Raw genomic sequence first — 18,287 nt, 5'->3', positions numbered from 1 at the left:
TTGTTAAGAATGGTTATGTTGTTAGAACACTCTGGCTTGGTGAGTTTATTTAATTTTTGGGAGTTTGTTCAAATTTCGGGGACGAAATTTCCTAAGATGGGGAGGTTGTGACGACCGAGTCTTGTTTTCTTTCTTTTTCTTTCGTTTTCACTCCATTCCCTTCTCGCTCTCTTTGGGTTTGAAACATCCAGAAATAATTCTCAAAATTTAGTTCTTACCTTTGTCTTGTTCGGTGTGAAATTTCACATGTTCCGGGGAGTGCACGGTTGGGTTCAGAGTGCCCGGGAGTTGAATCGGGGTTTTCTAGGCTGCTGGGTTAGGGCCGCACGTGCTGGGGCCTAGTGCCGCACGTGCGGGAGGCCAAGCCGCATGTGCGGGAAGCAGGGGAGGCTGGGCAGTGGATACTGCTAAAAATGCACGTGCGTGAGGAGGTGCGGGGAGGTGCTGCACGTGTGGGAGGGGGAAGCCCCACGTGCGGGAATAGGCTCCGTACGTGCGGGAGAGCCCAGACCCGTGGCTCTGTTTTTTCTCCTCTTTTGGGCTGTTTGTATCTCATTTTAATATATCTCTCTCTCACTCTAAACCTTATCTCTCTCCCCTTTCTCTCTAGAAAACATCCTCAAACACCAAAACTCTTTGATCCTTGCAATCTTTGGGCCAAGATCCTTATCATCTTCCTCTAAATCTTGAAGATCAAGAACTAGAGCTTCTCTTGGTGTTGTGGAAAGTTGAAGAATCTTTCATCAAAGCTAGGGTTTCATCTTTTCTCTCCCTCTTCATCAAGCTTGAGGTAGGGACATTCTTGAGTTATATATACAAGTTTTGCTATTTGATGATGGTTTTAAGAGTTTTCTTCTTGTTCCTTGTTGATTTCAATCTTGTGTTTCAAAAATGTAGAGAGTTTTAAATGCGGGTTGTATCTCAACTCTTTTATAAATCCTAGAGGGTTTTCCTTTGATATATATATATATATATATATATATATATATTTGTGTAAGTTTTTGGTTGATTTTGTAACTTTCTTTGAAAATTTTGAAAATGGGTTTGGTGGCTCAAGGGATTGATGATTTTTATAAAATAAACTCTATTTTGTGTTCATTTAGAGATTTTCTTGGAATTTTGGACAACATGAGTTGAAATTGAAGTGTATGATGAGATTTTATAAAAGAGATGAACAAGGTTAGGGTTTTTGCGAAAACCTAGCAAATCGGGGCTATTTGAAAACATGGAAAATCCATGGAATAAACTTCTTTTCTTGTGCTAAAATGGGTGAGTGAGTGTAGAATTCACATCTTGGTAAGAGAAGTGGTAATCTCCTTGATATAAGAAAATGGAGGATTTATTTTTAAGTTGTTGTTAGATGCATGCAAAATATTTAATTGTGAAATGGTAATTGTTGTGCGTAATGGATTGTGAGAATTACAAATGGTGGAGGTTAGTATTTGAAAACCTCACATGTGGCTTCGAAAGGATTAAATTGATGAGAGATTGATGTTGTGTGTTGAAGACACGTGGTTATCTTGAGAAAGAGCAATGAAAAGAGGTAATGGAAAATGTGATTGTTGGCATTGTTGCAGAGACTTTAAACATGGGGAAATGTTATGAGATATGGGAAATCATTGCATTGCATATTCATTCGATTATTATTTTTGCATTGTAAATTTTGATGGAAGATACTTATTTCATGAAAGAAAATAACGTTGTGATATGAATTATGGAAATGTACAAGGGGTAAATACGGTGGTAAGTCCGGTTAGGGTGTGTAGATGAATTTTGTTAAGTTGGCCTGAGTGTCCATGGTGAAAGACCAGAAAACCGCGCGGATAAGTGTCGAGCCTTCCGGTTAATACCGGTAAAAATGACAGTTTGGTAGTGCTCATAGAGTCTATTTGCAGACACCAGTCTAGGGATTACCAGTGTCGTATTTAACGCCCCTATTGATTAAAACTGGAAGTTTGAAATGTATTGAGGTTACAAGTTTTTATTGGAAAAATTAAAAATCTTCAAAAAGAGCATGAAATGAATTTTCGTTAAAGGAGCATGAAATGAAATTTCTTAAAAGAGCATGGCATGGCATTGACATTGCATTTTCATTGAGAATTGCATAATTGTATATACTTTATTAGAATTCTCTACTGGGTTTTATGCTCACCCCTATGGAACTTTGGTGCAGGTAAAGACTTGGTAATCCCGCCAAGTTGAAGGTGTGGATAATTGTAAAGAGTCCATAGCTCTTATTTTTGTTGTGATCTAATTGTAAGCCAAAGGCTAATGTGTGTGGGTCCGAGAGACCATTTTGTGTAACCGGGCTATTGCCTTGGAAGATGTAAGCCCTTTAGGACATTTTATTTGTGTTGAGACTAGATGCTTCACATACTATGGATTCATGTATCTTTATATCCTTGTATGTATAAATCGCATGTGGAACTTTTGTATAACATTGTTGGTATATGATGTAGAGATTGGTGTTATGACATTATTTATTCGATGAATGTTGTTTAATGTGGGTGGTTCATGTCGTATTATTTTCGGGGCGTTACATCTATGATTTCAATCGGTGGTTCCATCGATCATTACCGAAGTTGAAATGGGTTTGAATGTCACCAAATACTGGTTTTGTTTTTTGATCTCTATTTCAAAGAGGTTTGTGGGTCTGATTTAAGTTCAATACATGAATACCCATATATATAACAATATTATTTAAGAGCTCCACTTTGATCATGATACATACTAAAGTTATACAGTAGGAGAAGTTGAAGTTTTGTTGATCTCATGTTCTTACATTATAAATTTCAGCTTTTATGTGTTGAATATGAGTTTTTTTTTTCCTTCCTTATTTTTTGTACATCTAATCTGGAAATGGTTTTATTTTATTTTATTTGAAAATTTTACTTATTTTCTGTAGATCTCATGTTTTTACATCTAATGTTTTCACTTATATTTTATAATATAGTGATCTTTACTTTCTTTGATTTAATGAGTGAAGCAATCACATTTTTTGTTTTTTCTTCTTCATATCTGCTTTCGATTCCATGTGAAACAATCACTGATTTTTTTCTTCAGAGATTCACCTGCCAAAAGATAAAAGATTCTTCCCCAAATCTCTTATTCTTTTTTTCTTCTTCAATGCTTTTCTCTCTCTCTCTCTCTCTCAATCCCCTACCCTATTTGAACTGAAGGGAGGTTTTTTTTTTTTTTTTTTAATACCAAAACGACGTCGTTTTGATGAAGGAAGATCTCAACCCTCCACCTCTTTAGTGGGACAGGCGTCGCGTTCAAAATTTTTACTGTAAAGGATCACTGTACCATTTCATTCTGGACTCATTTGTTTTCAGAGGTAGAATGGAGGGGATTGATAGTGAGGAGATTAAGTAAAATTGTACTTGTTTTGATGATAGTTGTTAGTGTAGAAATTGTTAAATTATTTTTATATAAAATAAGAAACATTAATATTTAAAAAAAAATTCCCAATATGTAAAAAATAAAAAATAAATAAAAAAATTTGTAATCCCTTTACTATTTTTCTAATACCACCTCTACCTCCTCCATCACAATCCCCCTTTCAATCTCCATCGAAATCCCCTCCTCCATCCTAATCCATACCCCGACTCTACAAACAAACACACCACTAAATAACCCCACTTTCATCCTAATTTCTTTCTATTCATTACATCTCAAAACAAACGGGTCCTCTAGACGATCCCGACGCAGTTGGGATCGTAAGTGCTAAGCCCTACAGTACAAACGTGAAGTGTATAGTAGGAAATCTCCTTGAAATACAGTACAGTGTAGGGTAGGTTGTCTGCTTGAAACTTTCACATAATTCACGAAGATTTTTTTGTATTTTAATTATTTAGGCTATTAAATTGTTATTATTATATGAAGACAAGTAAAGAAAATAGGTATATATTTTATTTTTCTCAAAATATGTCTTAAGATTGTAACATTGTGATACACAGAATTAAAAAATAAAATAAAACAAATCCGTGCTCCAAATATATATAATTTTGTTTAGTTGAGTTTTTGAAATTTGTGTTCTAATTTTTTTTATAAAAATTATAAACTAATTTGAAAAAAATAAATATTAAAAAACACATTTTTAAAATTATTGTTCACTAAAAAAGGAAAAAATCATATAAAAAGAATGAGTTTTTTTTTTTTTTAATTTTCTTTTACCAAAACTAATTTTCAAAATTTTTTGGAATTTTTTTTTTAAAAACTCAAACAAACAAATTGAATTAGAAATTTATACATGTTCATTGTTTTTTAGGGGTTATTTGGAATGTTTTAAATAAGTATATATTTTGACTTTTTATAAAAAAAAATATATAAAAAAGTAAAGAAAATTGGTAGATAAATAAAGAAGAGATATTAATAAATGTTAATTGATATGACTTAAATAAATATATATATATATATATATAAATACATTTTTTTAATATATACCAAACAAGCACTTAATTAGAAGAAAATCAATACGAGAAACTACAAAGCATAGTTTGGATAATGATTTGTCATTCTAAGAGCATTCATATCAAACTCTTCAATTTTTTAGTCAAATTAAAGCTATTTTATTATTTTAGCTACTTACCTTTTAATAGCTACTGCATCAAACTTTTTATTCTAACTTATTCTTAATAAATATTATTTTCTTATTGTGTTTGTTGTCTTTCTTTTTTTATTAAATTGATAAGTTATCAGCCAAACAACTCTTATAAAATAAATAAATTGCCGTTGACCCGTTGACCGGTCAGACTTCCGGACAGACATTCGGTAACACATAACGATGAATAGTGTCCCACTTGTTGTATCGAGTTACTATAGCCATCGTAAATTTTGACGAACTATAAATGAGTTTGATAGAGTTAATTTTTTACAATTTTTAACTAAAAAATGAAATTGAAGAGCTTGATGCAGATGCTCTAACCCCCTCCCCTCATGGTTGTCTGATTGAGAGTACCCTCATGATGATGTTTTTTTTTTTTGAGATTATTCTTTTTTTTTAAAATCATGATTATGTTTTTTTGACACAGCGGAACCCATAACCTACATAGGTCAATTGTAGTACAACAATGATTCATACCACTAAAAAAATGATTACTAATAACACTAATTCATTGAGAATGTAAAAAAAAAAAAAAAGGCATAGCCTACTGTCACATCATTAGTAGTGCTATTAGAGCACCACTTTAATACTTTCAACCATTTTTCATTGTAGTAATGTAGCGAATGCCCTTAAAGTCCGATCACATGTACTTTTTTAGGATGACCTTTCTGAGAAATTATTTAATATTTTTGAAGTATTATGTATTTATACTTCTTAATCAATCACTATTTAATATGTCTTTTTATATTTTTCAATCACTTAACATAATATTTCACCTACCTACCTTCTCTACCAATCATAATACTATAAAATATTACGTGTTCATATTCCGAAATTATTGAATAATTACCCGTATCACATGTAATTCACAAAGATTTTTAAGAAAAAATAATATTTTAATTATTTAGGTTATTAAATTGTTATTATTAGATGAAGACAAGTAAATAAAATAGGGATGCATTTTATTTTTCTCAAAATATATTTTAGAATTCTAACACCGTGATACATAGAATTAAAAAATAAAATAAAATAAATACGTGCTCCAAATATAGCTAATTTTGTTTAGTTGAGTTTTTAAAATTTCTGTTCTAATTTTTTTTTTCCAAAAATTAGAAACTAATTTGACAAAAATAAATACTAAAAAACACATTTTTAAAATTATTATTCACTAAAAAGGGAAAATCATATAAAAAGAATGAGTTTTTTTTTTTTTACCAAACTAATTTCTAAAATTTTTAGATTTTTTTTTTTTTGAAAACTCAAACAAACAATTTGAATGGGAAATTTATACATGTTCATTGATTTTAAATCAAAAGAAAAAAAAATGATAATTAAATTTGGATTAATTGATAATCACTTATTTTTGTGGAGTTTTATTAATAATCACATATTTAGATTTATATGAATTTGCTCTCTCTTTATATAAGTAATATAGATTAATAATTTAATTATGTTAAGATTAGATTATTGTATATATGTTAAGATTAGGCTTTCATGTACACAATTGATAAATTTTTAAATAAATTAAAAAAGCTTCCTAGGCCTATTTTGTCAATAATAACAAAGAGAAATGTTTGAGGGCCCGAAATCAGGGGCTCGAATTTGGCTCGAAACTCAAAACGACGTCATTTTGGGTTTCGTTTTTTTTTTTCTTTTTTTTTTCTTTCTTTTTCTTTTCTTTCTTTCTTTCTGTGTTGCTTTTGAATACAGAGGAAGAGAGGCGAGAGCGAGAGCGAGAGAGAGGAGATGAGAGGAGAGAAGAGAAGAGAAGAGGAAGAGAGAAGAAGGGGAAAAGACGGTGATGGCTTCGATGGTGATCGCTAGTGAAGATGTTGATGATTTCTATTTTTTTTCCTGGATCTGGAGGTGTTGATGATGAAGATGTGCTGTGTTGATGATGAAGATGTGCTGTGTTGATGATGACGTTGATGATTTTTTTTTTTTCCTGGATCTGGAGCTGAAAATGAAGGGGGAAAAAAAAATTTATTGGTTGTGTTGATGAAAATGTTGATGATGAAGATGTGTTGTGTTGATGAAGATGTTGATTTTTTTTTTTTTTTTTTTTTCTACTGGATTTGTAGATGAGGGGAAAAAAAAAAAATTGTGATGATGATGTTGATGAACCTTCTCTTTTCTTCTTCTTCTTCTTCTTCCTCTTCTCTTTCTTCTTCTTCTGGTTCTGGTTCTGCTTCCTCTTCTTCTTCTTCTCTTGTTCTTCTTCTTCTTCTTCTTCTTCTTCTTCTTCTAGCGAGAAAGAAAAAAGAAAAAAGAAAACTTGAAACCCAAAATGACGTCGTTTTGGGTTTCGAGCCAAATTCGAGCATGAATAAATCGGGCTCTATAACGGGACTGAATAACAAAAGCCCCTCGACACAAATTCGCTCACCAATTGATGGCGATGGAATATGGCTATGGTGTAAGGTGGAATATGGCTATGGTGTAAGGGGATCATGATTGAATACAATCTCCACACTAAACGAAAATTAAGTTTCTTTAAAACATAATTATATTAATTTTTTAAATAATTTTAATTCATTTAACACTTAATCTTATTTTATTAATAATTTATTAATTATATTAATAAAAAATAATATTATCATATCTTTACATCACGGGATAGTTTAGTCAAAGAAAAATATTAAGGTCCCGTTTGTTTGGGGTTATAAGAAGGGGATTGGGACTATTAATACCTTGGTATTACTAATACCTTATTTGTTTTGAGAGATGGCCTTGGGACTACTAATACCTTGGTATTACTAATACCTTTGGAAAGGGGATTCATAGTGAGGAGGTAGAGATGGTATTAGAAAAATAGTGAGGGGATTAGAAATTTTTTTATTTGTTTTATTATTTTATATAAAAATAATTTAACAATTTCTCACTAACAATCCCCTCACTATCAATCCCCTCCATTCTATCTCTGAAAACAAACGGGGCCTAGAAGTCTCAATATTTTTATCAAATATCTCACTTGAGTATGGATCTTACACTCATGTGAGACCTACGCACATATAAGATATTTAAAAAAATATTTAGTAATAGGAATGTTAGGACAACCACTGTTGTGCAACTAAATGGGCCAATTTCAGGACCTATTTTGACGATCCGAACCGTTCATATTTTAGAATATATTGAATATAATATATATACTTACAAAAATTAAATTAATCGAATATCGTTAACTCTTTCATCTACTCACATTCATTTTAATATTTTAAATCATAATTGTCATTTATTTTTGTAAATACAAATGTGAGTGGATGAAAGAGTTAACGATATCTGATTAATTTGATTTTTTACAGGTATGTTCTACTCGATATACTCTAAAATGTGAACGGTTCAGATTATCAAATTGGGTCTCGAAATGGGCCCATTTAGTTACACAGTGGCACAACAGCCACCCCAAGTCCGCCGGTGTGGGGACAGTTTTGATTTTTTGATTTTTTTTTGGCTTGCTTTTCGTCTTTGGTTTCAAACAAAACGAAATCTTACAAATTTTCAAAAACATTTATTGTAATAAGGAGAAATATGTCCTGACAAATTTTTTTTTTTGAAATTCCCATGAGTTGAAATTTAATGTATATTATCGATTATTATATTTTTAATGTTTTTAAAAATCAAATGAGACTAGTTATATTTTGTTTGACATTGATATTTATTAGAGTATATTGGTTGATTTTTTAACAAATCAATAAATAATATGTGATAATACACATCATTGTAAGTAAATTTAACATTATTATATTTAAGGGTTTTATTATTATTATTATTATTATTATTATTATTATTATTATTATTATTATTATTATTTTGAGAAATTATAACCAAAAAAAAAAAAACTCAAAGTTTGACCTTTGTAACAAAATAAATTTTTAATTTTTAATTTTATCAATTTAAATTTTAATATTTTGATTTGTTTTTAATCTCAACCATTCGTTTATTTTATTAGGTAAAACTCACCACTTTTTTTTTAGTTCTTTAAACTCAATGTAGATATATATAAAATATCTGAAATATCATTCCCCATCAATTAAGCTAACAAAAATAGGTCAATAATTTAGATTAAAAATAAATAAAAAATTAATTTAAATTAATAAAATTAAAAATTTATGATTTATTTTGTAACAAATATCAAATTTTGAGATTTTTTTAAATATAATTTTCCCTTATTATTTTTGTTATTTTTTTTAAAGCAATGTAGTTTTGACAGGTCTGCTCAAACCAAAACTAACCAGCAGCACACACACAAAAAAAAAAAAAAAAAAAAAAGCCGAAACAAAGGAAAAGTTGGTTTTTTTGGCCTTTTTTTTTTTGACTTTTTGACTTTTTTTGTTTTGTGAGACAAAAATAAATTAAAATTTAAAAAGTTACTTTTAACTCACTTCTTAAAATAATAAATAAATAAATACAAAGAAAAAAAGAAAAAGAAAAATGAGACGCACCATAGTTCTTTCATTCCTTCTCCTGGAAGAGAACAAAAGTCCTTACAGATCCATAACAAGTAGTGTAATATACGGTCATCCACTCCACCCCTGATGATAAGACACGCAACAATGATTCATCCCACTAAAAACATCACCACTAATAGCACTAATGCATTAAAAAAGTAAAAAAAAAAAAAAAAAACACAATTCCAAGACCAAAACATCACATCATTAATGGCGGGACCCACTGCCACCTAATTAGTGGGAGCACTAATTAGTGCTCCCAAGCATTTTTCTAAGACACGTTGTTAGCTTTTATTAAATTTTCACTCGTCGATTATCTAATTCGTTATTGCAAGAATTGCACCGTTAAGGAAAAATTATACTTTTTTTTCTTTATATTTCATCATTTTTTTATTGTGGTCCGTAAATATTTTTTTTCTTATTTTGGTCTTCACATTTTAAGTATTTTTTTTTTAAATTATTCATAAAGTTAACTTTGTAAAAAATTAGACAAGAAAATTACATTGACAACCGCATGACATTTACATTTTGTCCCCATAAATTTTAAAACTCAATCGTTAATCATCTGAAAATATTATCTTGTTATAGTTAATCCTTTTTGTTAAGATTCTATTAGAGGTTTACACAAAATTAAATCATGTGTAAAGTATATGATAGATTTACTAAATTGTTAAAGTGATAATGCGCTTATCTAATGATCTTATTTTCATTTTGTCACTAAGAAGAAGGGAGACAAAGTGCAAATAAGATCACCAAAAAATAGTATTATTATTCTAAAAAAAAAACAATAATGAGTAATGTTATTTTAAAAAATTAACAAGTGTATCATATACTTTCTACATGACTTGATTCCGTTTAAATCCTTAATAGAATTCTAGTAAAAAGTGTCAAGTGTAGCAACATAATTCTTCGAGGTGACTAACTGAGGTGATTAATTGTTGAGTTTTGAAGTTTAGAAAGACAAAGTGCAAATGAGTCATAGTTTAAGGAGGTTTACCTTATATTTAACCTATACCTTTAACATAAACTTAAATTCAAATATAATAATTTTTGTTATGTCAAGTGACAACCAACGTAATGTTTTATGTCTAATTTTGAACAAAATTTAGCTTTGATGTAAATTTAAAAAAAAAAAAATTGAAATGTGAAACAAAAGTTAAGACCAAAATGAGAAAATAGTAAGCATAAAGGAGGCAAAATGTAATTTATCCACTAAAAAAAAAAAAAAAAAAAAAGCATAAATGACAATTACATCACCTAAAGTTTACTTAAAATACGAATTATTCTTTGTATTTTCAAAAATTACATCACGCCCCTTCAAGTTTATAATCATATAAAAAATGATCTTTTTTTTTTATTTTATTTGATTAATACATTAAGTTAATAACAGTTTTTAATGATATTATAAATATATTTTAATTAACAATTCATATATTTTTATTGTTGTATAAAAAATGAACATTACTATTCATGACAAAAAATTAGACCAAAATTTTAAACCTAGTGATCTAGTAATCAATTAGGATAAAGGTAATGCTCTCTCTTATATTTTCTCTAATCATCAACCAATCGTATCACTTACACATCATCAGGTCTATAAATGGGTTTAAAAAGTGGGCTTGTATATTATTTTTCATAAAATAATAAAAAAAAAAGTTAGAAATTTTATTTTTTCTCATAATTTTGTTAGATAAAAAAAAATTCTAAAAATAAGAGTAATCTGTATTTTAAAAAATATTTGTAATTTCTTCAAAAAAATAAATAATCCATGATAGTCGGAAGAGAAACCCAACTCAAGTTGGGACAGTCAATTAGAGACAGAATAATAAAGGAGAAATTATTGGTTGGTCCAAAGCATCACGCGTTCTACATGCATTGTGATTGATAGAGGGAATAAAACTTACGATTTTGTGTTGAGTAATTAAAAAATATGAGAAAACATGATAATTTATGATTGAGTAAGAATATAATTACGCGATACCTTTGGATTAACTAATAATTTTTCATAATAAAGAGAATAATTGTCCCGCACCTACTGATTTGTCCTCAGTTAATTGACCAACCATGAACCAAAGAGTTTATGGGCCATCCGTGTATAATTCATTCTCTCCATGGAATACCTACACACATCCACGTGATGACACTTCTTGTTATAGTTTGGGATCAAATTTAAAAGGTCATATTTTATTTTTAGAATAATTTTTGTTAGTGATTTTTTAAAAATATTTGTTAATTTAATTTTTTTTTTAAAAGTATATCTAGTGTAGAGAGAGATCTAAAAAGTAAAATAAAAAATTAATTAAAGACAAAAAAAAATTGATTATTATTATTATTTATTTATTTTTGGAATTTGCAGCACTGCAGATGATTTGAGGAAAGGAATGCAATTGCATTGCCAAACAATCGAGCACAAACTTGACTCCACCCCTTTTATCGGAAATGGGGAAACTCTATGGTGTGCACCCGTTTCGGGTGCTTGCCATATGCACCCTACCACACAAATTTGCGTAATCTCATTACAAATTAACTTAACAAAAAATGTCGTAACTAAACCCCAAATTTTTGTTTCATGAATCACAAAATTTTGAATATTTTATTACGGTAATTTGTGGCGAGGTTATGCATTTTATAGTTAATGTTACGAAATTTTGTGATAAAGTCATAACAATTTGTGATAGGGTGCACACCAAGTGTACACCATAGCCTTTCCCAGTGCTGGCATTGCTTCTGTACGCCATGGCAAGCAGATTCATGCTCATCTGATCAGAACGAAGTTGGATGGAGATGTAGGTGTTGATAATGCACTTGTAAACACGTATGCTAAATGTGGTTGCATTGGATATGCACAAACTGTTTTTAATAAAATGGGCTGTCGCAATCTTGTATCATGGAATAGCATCATGCTGGATTGGAAATCATGGGCATGAGGCAAAGGCCCTAGAGCTGTTTGAGCAGATGAAGGAGCTTGGTTTGAAGCCAGATTCTGTTACATTTATTGCACTTCTCACAGGGTGCAATCGTGCAGGGCTTGTGGATGAGGGCCAAGCCTATTTCAATTCTATGAATGAAATCTATGGGATTGTCCCTGACATCGAGCATTTCTCTTGCCTCATAGATCTACTTGGACGAGCTGGGAGACTAAAGGAGGTTGAAGAATACAAAGAAAAATTTCCTTTTGGGCATGATCCAGTTGTTTTAGTGAGCTTGCTCTCTGCTTGCTGATTGCATGGAGATGTTTTAATTGCGCAATGTTTGGCAAGAACGCTTTTGAAACGTGATCCTGTTACTACTTCACCCTATGTTCTATTATCGAATTTGTATGCTTCAGATGGGACATCGAATTGTGTTGCAGAGGCAAGAAAGATGCTGAAGGGTAGTGGATTGAAGAAGGAACCTGGGCATTGTGTGATTGAAGTGAAGGGAGTTGTTGAGAAGTTCACAATTGGTGGTTTTCTGATGCAAGAATTGAATATAGTGCACATACTCAAAACGTTGAGTTGGGAAGGGGATGGAGTATTTTCTTATTATTGGTCAAGTCATCTAAGAGAGAGCATTTCTCGGCACAATCATTTCTTTTCTTTTATTTCTTCCTTATCCAAACAAAAAGGAGAGAAATCACAATCATTTCTTTTCTTTTCTTTTCTCTTATTACTTAAGTAATCATTTCTTTTCTTTTCTCTCATAGGTTTCCAAACATAGTGTAAATGCTCTGGTTTGCAACAGTAATGGCTTTTTACTAATAATGTCAAAGTTATTCAATGGTTTCCGGACATGCATAGGATCATACAACATGGACAAGGGGTCTTGATTTGTCAACTTTCTGAAGATATCGATACAAGTGGCTCAATAGAGCTCAGCTCGGACGACCACCATATGGAGCAAAGTTATTAATCCCGTCCCATACTGTCTGAGACGTACCATACTAGACCAGAAATGGGACCGCTTATATGAAGTTTTGTTTCATTGAAAATCTTTTTGCTTATCAGGATGTTTCACAGTAGAATTTTGGTAAATTTTGATACACAGGCATACCAGTCTGGTACACAAACCTTTGATTCCTAAGTGTTTGCCCAAACCTTTCAGTCATTCAGCCCTAACATTTGGGTTTTGACTTTGGGGCAAAGGCCCCTAGCAACAGAGTGCTTAGGCTTGAAGCTGTTCTCCTTGGTAGAGAAGAGATCACCTGAAGCTCCAAAAGGCCGGATCGGTTAGTTAAAAGGCCTCCCTCTCCGTTATATATATAAATCACTCTCATCTCTCACTCTCTGCTCCATATTCAAAATCTGTTTGCTATTAGATTAAGGCAAACATTTTGATGTGAAATTTAAAAGATGGCCTATTTTGCTTGCTTCAATCTAGAACAAGTATAGAACGAACAGACCAATTTTAATCCTCTTTAGTTCAATATTTTGCTTGCTTGATCCAGTTAATCTTTTATCTAGAACATTTTTTGGTTCTGTTTGCTATCAGATTCATCCTTTTCATGTGATATTGTTCTTTCTTTGCACAAAACATACTGTCCTTTGTTAAGTTAATAATTATGCTCAACAACTGGAGATTGTGTTGGATAACATGTTTATGTCATGCTTAAATTAAATGATTTGGTGTTGAATGTCACAGAATGCACATTAAAATTTCTAGGTTATTATAATTTTTTTTTATACACATAATATATAGCGAAAAATCCATTACAGTATTTGCTGGTACATACAGGTACCCATATGTAACCATACAAATGAAAAAAGAAATGATATGTTGGCCGGTATTGGAATTCATAACTTTACTATGGAGTGGCCGAGCAGACCATAGTGTGCAAGGCGCTAGAATGTCCTAGCTGACAACCAGAGTGTGCTGAGGCAACCATAACTAAAACAGCGCTAATTTGCTGGAGTGTTAATTTTGGGTCATTTTGGTAAGAAAACGAGCTTTGAAAAATTAGAGGACTGGAGGTGGGAAAACCTTTTCATTGTCTTATAACGGGAGAGCTCTGGCCAAAACTTTGCTCTTTCTTAAAGGTCTCATTGGGCGTGCCAAAAAATATATGTTGATTTTTTTGACTTTCGAAAGTTAATAATGTAATTTTAAGCGTATCAGTAAGGATCAATAAGTTCTTACAGAAATTTTAATTGCCAACTAATTATCGGTTGATTGTGTTGATGTTCTTTCAAACTCAATGAAGAAAACTTTTTCTGATGCCTCAATGAAGAGGACTTTTTCTGATGGCTTTGCTTAGGAGAAAATTAAAGATATTAACTGAAAAATCTAGAAATCCCCTAGATGTTGATTTGTGATTATGTATCAATTTTAAGCAGAATATAACAATCCCAATCAAACAATCAAGACAAAGAGACACAGCGATTTAACGTGGAAAAAACCACAATTGGACACCTCCAACTGTGATAAAAAAACCACGGGCAACAGCCACAAGAACAATCCATTAAGAAGAATTAAAGGAATTACACAGGTATACTCTCAATTACCTAGCGAATCCACAACGCCTAATTGAACCAACCTCTATGTGCCTCTTCCAACCCCATCTTCACCACGGAATTGTCTTTCTGATGAGCCACTCTGGATTCCACCACAGCTTCAGGCTCGAATTCTTCAGAATACACAACTGAAGAACAACACTCTCTTTTGTAGAACAAAACACAACCTTTGATGTACTCTCTTTAGAACATGAGTTGAATACTCAATAAAAACATCAAAGAAAAACTAGCAAAATCTCTCCAGATATAAACCTTAAGATCCAAAAAGTAGATCTGAAGAAGTCTCCCTAGTGTTGGGAGAAAACCAATTATTTATAGAAAACCAAAGCAATCCTAATTTCAGAAGAAAACCAACTCTTTAATCAAATCTGGAAATCTGGGATCGCGCGGTCTGCTCGAGCGCCCTTTTCCCCGCTCGAGCGGAGACTTCAAATTCTGTGATTTCATACAGGCTCCACGCTCGATCGTCGGTTTTGCCGCTCGAGCGGCAAATCACACCATCCAGTATTTTTTCAGGCGACTGCAGAGATGCTGAGAGCTTCCAATCCCCGCTCGAGCGTCCCTTTCCCCGCTCGAGCGGGAAGGCCAAAACTGGAAAAACTGGAAAAATATAACATGCTCGGACAGCTCGATCCCCGTCATAATCAGCGAAGTGGCAATCTTGAAAGCATTAGCATCACAAACTTCTCTGAAAAGCTTGATTCGGGTTGGATTCGCATCTAAACACTCAAAGTCTCACTGAAATAAAAAGTGCGAAGAAAATTACAACTCAAAGGAGTTTTGTCAAACGGGATTGCCAAGAAATAAAACCTAACATTAACAATAACAATAGATAAAAACAGTTTCAAGAACTGGATTTCATTAAATAATAAGAACTCATAATAATAACCTCGCACTTCCACATTCTTGAAGGGTTTTACAACAATAGATTGCTAGAAACTACTCCTAATAATTGAAGTACAGTATAGGAATTGAAGAACTAAAAATGTAAAAACTGGAAACAAAAATATAAAATAAATAACTGATTTCGGGATCTAAGTCTGGACCATTGCTGTTAGCCTTCTCTTCTATTTATACCCTCTAATGGTAACTGTCGAAGAGGTATTCTAACCTTCGAAATGTCCTTCCACGATCACTGGTCATGGCCTTGAACAGTTTGCTTCCACTACACTATTCTTGCAATTGGACTTCCTTCATGAATTTGAATTTGAATTGCGAGTCACCGTTGGACCATGTCACCTTACGCCTTTTGATTGCTCCAATGTTGCGCAAATCCATTGTTACCAATATATACTGCTACGTATCTGTCGTTGACTAGAGACTTACATTAACTCTCCAAATTACCCTTTATGAGCCACGTGTTAAGCTGCGATTGGCTTATACAAAATATATAGCCAATAAATACATTTTTTTTTTAAAATAATAATTATTAGAGATTGTAAAATTTATGAATTATAATTTTAAAAAAGGCCCAAAATTTGTAAAGTCCAAATCGCCAAATTGATTGCATCCATTCATCAACCTGCACAGCTCACTCAATCCTCATTCGCCAAACTGGTGGACAGATGTCGATTGATTTTTTTCAATCCGTCTTATTTTAGACGGATGGCGGATGGGATATCGTCCAACCCAACTCGATCCGCGATCACCCTTGCATATTCATATTCTTGCGTATATATTGATTTTTTCAAATATCTTTTTTTATAAATATTTTACATTTTAGTGCATCTAAAAAAGTTGAGAAATTGCTATAATTTTAAAAATATTCACTAAAAATATAAAAAATAAAAAACTTAATTTTCAAAAAATTGATTCCAAAAAATTAAAATAAAACAGAGTGATTAGCATTTAAGGTCTTAAAACATGTAACATCAGCATATTTTGACAAGAGTGCTAACAAACGGTTAATAATGGGTCAAAATGTATTATAATTTCAAAAGTAAAGGATATTATTGTTATTTTTAAAACTACAGAAGAGAATCCTATAATTCTGCTAAATCTCAAGAGAGATAAATTTAATTTACCCTTTCATTTTTCTTATTTTCTGCAGCAGTAAGAAACAAAGTGCTAGTTTTCCATTTCCAATTTTTTATTTTTTTAAATTTAAATTTTTCTATTTATTGTGGTAGGAGCATCCACACCAATCTCTTTAAATTTTTAGTCAAATTATAACTAAAAAAGCCATTTTCCTATTTTAACTAATCACCCACTACATCAAACACTCTATTCTAACTCAATCCTATTAAAATATTTGTTATTCTTTTTTTTTTTTAAATTAAATTGATGAACTGCTAGCCAAACAATTCTTATGCTCCTTTGTAAAGGTAAAACTAGAAGAAATGTAAAAAAAAAAAAAAAAAATGATGTTGACCGGCCGGACTTCCGGGCGAACATTCGACAATACATAAGTAGCAATGAACGGTACCTCGCTTGTTATAGCGAGATACTGTAGCAAACGCAAATTTTGACGAGCTGCAAGGGAGATTGATGGAGGTGGTTTTTTGAAATTTATATCGTTAATTTAGCTAAGAAACGATTTAAACGATCCGGATGCTGATGCTCTAACGCTATGTTTGGATTGAGTGATTTGGAGAGAAAAGAAAAGAAATGGAGAGATATGTATTTCTCTTACTTGTTTGGATAACTTAAGTAAAGAGAAATGAGGAGAAATACAGAGAAATATAGAGAAACTCATTTATCTTGTAACCCTTATTTTCAATCTTCCCAAAAGTAGAGAGATTGAGAGAGAAAAGAAACCAATATTTTCATAATACCAATTTTGTCCCTGTAAAAATAAAAGAAATAAAATGATTGAAAATATAAAAAGGTTATTTTGGTAATAAAACATAAAATAATTTATTTTCTTTTCTCTTATGAAATCTAACCAAATAAGAAGGAGAGAAATCACAATTATTTTTTTTAATTTTATTTCTTACTTATCTAAGAGTATCTCCAACGGTGAACTAAAATTTTCACCAAATTTGAGTAAAAAAAAGTCAATTTTCTTAATCTGATATGGTTTGCTTCAACCGTGCATCAAAAGGGAAGGGTCGACCGGTTGGTCGACCGGTAAGGGCAATTTTTTTTTTACCTATTTGAACTTTTTTTGATTGGTGTGAACCTACTATTTGAAAGGGAACCGATCGACTGGTGGGTCAACTGGCCGGACAACCGGTTGGCCCACCCCAACGGTAACGCACAGTGAAATGGTGAAATCTGGAGCCTGTTCTCACTTTGATGAATTTTTTGTTCCATTCTCATTTTGATACCAATTTGGTGAAACCATTGGAGCTCCAAAAAGTGACTTTTTCACCAAATTTCAAATCTGATGCAAAGTTTGATGAACTGTTGGAGATAGTCTAAACAAAAATGAGAGAAATCACAATAATTTCTTTTCTTTTCGTTTTTTTTTCTCTTATAACTTAAGTAATCCTTTCTTTTCTTTTCTCTCTTAAGTTTCTAAACATAGTGTAAATATCAAAGCATGAATATTTTTATACCATAGACGTTGGAGGCTGCTTTTCTAAATTGATTTGTTTGAGAAGTTAAAATTTTCTTTTTGTAGCATTTTTTTAACACATGATAAAGCTTTTTGACTTTATAATTTTCCTATTTGTTTAGTAAAAACTGACTTTTTAAAGATTGTTTCGAACGGGTGGACTAATGTCTTGTTAAGTAGTACTTATAACTCATGGAGATACCATGGAAAAGCTTTCTCCCTCTAGATTCTAGACGACGAAGTTC

The sequence above is a fragment of the Camellia sinensis genome, chromosome 13, assembly GCF_055761805.1.
Source record: "Camellia sinensis isolate YWXY chromosome 13, ASM5576180v1, whole genome shotgun sequence".
Taxonomy (NCBI): domain Eukaryota; kingdom Viridiplantae; phylum Streptophyta; class Magnoliopsida; order Ericales; family Theaceae; genus Camellia; species Camellia sinensis.
This window is presented reverse-complemented; position numbering follows the sequence as displayed.